Raw genomic sequence first — 3,400 nt, forward strand, 5'->3', positions numbered from 1 at the left:
CTGTTATGTATAAAGAGGTCGCCGTGAAGTGGCTAGTGGGCTTAGCTGAGAAGCACTAGATCAGTGTATAAGACTGGGATGTGCGGGCCATGTCTTTTTCTCGTCTTGCATATATATGGTAAGTTTCTTCCGTCACCATTTTTTTTTTTTGCCTTGGTACCAGCCCCCCCATTTTGCCCAGGTGAATTAATTGGCAGGAGACTGCAAAACGGGACCCACCTAATAGCTCTCAGTCCTCTGACTGGGGCAATATGGTAAGGTGGATTTTTGAGATCTGTTCACACAGTGCGGTGCTGCGTGGTGTCTGCTGCTTCTGTGGTGCTGTTCCCGTGGGGCGGTGCGGCCCAGAGCCTGGGGGCTTGGTCTGGTGGCAGGAGTGTTCCCGGACCACTGGGTTGCTCCCCCTGAGGGCACCTTGTGGCGGTCGCTGTGCAGCGCCGCACCCAGTAGATTGGGTACCCACTATAAAGAGGTCGCCGTGAAGTGGCTAGTGGGCTTATACACCTTGATCAATATGTATACTAAGGGCGAGTTCACACGGAGTTAACGCGCGCGCATTCTGGCACGTATACACGTGTCAGAATGTGAGCGCTCAAAACAGATCACATTCATTTCAATGTATCGTTACAGGCGTATAATGCGCTTAATTTTGAGGCTCTTGACAATTTTTTTTGACTGATAGACAACCTCTTTTTAAGTATGATGACCCACCTAGATCTTGTGGATGTCCATGCACATTGACCTACACCAAAATCCAAAACCAATTTAAGGTGAGTGAATGTGACCATAGAATGATTGTTTATACACCTAGATACATGTTCCACCAGCACTATGGCTTCATGTAAAAGTATGAACAGGAGACTAAGCAGATCACTTTATGGCCAACACATTTTAACCTTTTAAGGACTCAGGGTAGTTTGTACGTTAATGCTTAGTGACTTTTTTCATATTTTCCTTTCCTGCCTTCCAAAATTCATAACTTTTTTTTTTCCCAACTAAAAATTCATACAGCCTTGAGGCTAAGGTCATGCATAGAATCCAGCAGCGCATTGCACTGAAAGTTCACAGTGGCTTCCTCTGTGGACTTTCTGCTTCAGTTATACCTATAGGGAAATCACGGCATGTCCACTGCGCACGTATTCTACTGCAAAGTGGGGATGGGATTCGCTAGAATCCCATCCAATTTCCTGTAACTGTAAAACACCGCATTTTTCCCACGGCGTATATGGCACGTAGGGCCCCGGACTAATGTGGGTTTAAAAAAAAGTAGTACTTTCCTTATCCTTCGCCTGTTGAGGCAATTTTGACGCTAACTGGGTCACTGCTGAATAATTCCTGCCCTCACTGTTGACCTGCCATGTGATTGGCTGAGTGGGAATTGACTGTCAAAATGGGACCAGGAAGTAGAAATTGGCAAGAAAACTATGATATATCAGAATGGTAGTGTGAGCAGATATACAGGGAAATAGAAAAATCTTACTGCTGGTTTCCCTGCTTATTTGCTAATTTATACACTGGTGCCCCATTCTGCTCTACTCCTGCTTGAAAGCAAACAGAAAACCGAAGCCACAGGGTAGACTGGATCCTCAAAGTTATCCAGCTGAAAATTGGAAAACGGCACTTGTGCTGGTGAATCTGGATTTCTGCTGCATCATGCATGGGATGGGGGCAGTGTTTGCTACAAACCAAGGTTTTTGAAATAAGGCAGTTGGTGTATGTGCTAGATGTATGCCAAAATACTGTCATTAGGCAGATAGCTTGCAGTGTGAACAGTATCTTATAAAACATTTTGTCAAAAGGGTGTCAGCAGTGCCCAGAATATCAACCCAGCTCTGCACACAGGTTATGGTCAGCTGAATCGGACTGTGTTTTCTGCTTGTAAGTCTTGTTCGCTGCCTCCATTGTTGAGTTGTTGTTTTTGTCTATATGCAGATGAGCTCTTTGGAGGGTGTTTCTTTTGCCCCAAAGAGGTAAGGCTGGTTCACACTAGCATTGGTTCTCTTTACTGAGATTTCATTCCCCTCTCCACATGAAAAATGTGTAGAAAAAAGAACTACAAGCAGCGCTTTTCTCTTTGCACACCCTTTTCGGGCGCCAGCTACACGGACTCTGTTATCTATGGGGTCAATGAGTAATTGCTTTTTAAGCAGATTAGGTTTCCAAACGGAAACCCAAACACAGATGTGAACCTAGCCTCACTGATAATGCCATCATTGTTTCAAAGAGCTTATTTGTGTTTTGATGAAAATGGTGACATCTCGGCAACAGAAACCCTGAAAAAACAGTTTGAGGCTACATATACACGACAGTGTACAGTACATGGGTATGGCCTGGTTCACATCTGCGTTTGGTATTCCGTTCGGGGAGTCCGTTTGGGGATCCCCCGAAGGGGAATATCAAATGCATTAAAAAAGTGATGACCAATGAAAGCACATGACCCAATAGACTATAATGGGGTCCGTGTGTTTTCCATGCTGTGTTCACAAGAATCATGCAGAGAGAAAAGTGCAGCAAGAACTACTTTTCTCTCCGCATGATTCGTGTGGACACCGCACAGAAAACACACGGACCCCATTATAGTCTATTGAGTCGTGTGCTTTCATTGCTCATCCCTTTTTAATGCTTTCGGTATTACACTTGGGGACCCCCGAACAGATTTCCTGAACGCAGATGTGAACCAGGCCTCAGTAAAAATGGCACGGATGTGTTATCTGTGATTTTCACTGACCCATATGTGGAAATGAATTGACCCAGCTGTAAATATGGAGCGGTATAGACCCTGCTGCTTGCTTTGCAGCTTTATTATGGCCTGGACTCGCAGTAGTAAATACTACGTACTTTTGGGTCAGTACTTTTATCTGCAATTGCGGCTATAAAAACTACAGACGTGTGCTTGAGGCTTGACAGTTACATTCACGTTTGCGCAAATGCAATGTCTACCTGAAAATCGGCGGCGGCAAATGTCCTTAGGATGACCATACCCTATTGGCGGATGTTGGTTTTTGGTGACAGACTCACATTATCTAACTGTACCCCAGAGAAGCGACCTCAGATATTCCAGGCGCCCCTGCATTACCCACATGGTAGCCTCCTATCACTTGTCTTGTGCCCACAGTTGGCTTTTACTGATGGTTGTTAAATGAATGTGGTAAGAAGACGCTGTGCAGTACTGCAGATAAGAAACGCATGTATTAACCCTTAGTAGTAATACAACCCCCGCCCGCATCCCGTCTGTGACACAACACCCTTTAATCCCGTCTGTCAGTTTCCGTGAGTGACCTGAGCGCTGCCTACTGTCCTGACAGTGTACGTGCAGGAATGCCGGGAGTTGTAGTTCCGTATCCGGCGCCTTCCATTACTCCCCTCCCACCACCGGACTACAGTTCCCATGTTGCACCTC

The sequence above is a fragment of the Leptodactylus fuscus genome, chromosome 8, assembly GCF_031893055.1.
Source record: "Leptodactylus fuscus isolate aLepFus1 chromosome 8, aLepFus1.hap2, whole genome shotgun sequence".
In the NCBI taxonomy this organism is placed as follows: Eukaryota; Metazoa; Chordata; class Amphibia; order Anura; family Leptodactylidae; genus Leptodactylus; species Leptodactylus fuscus.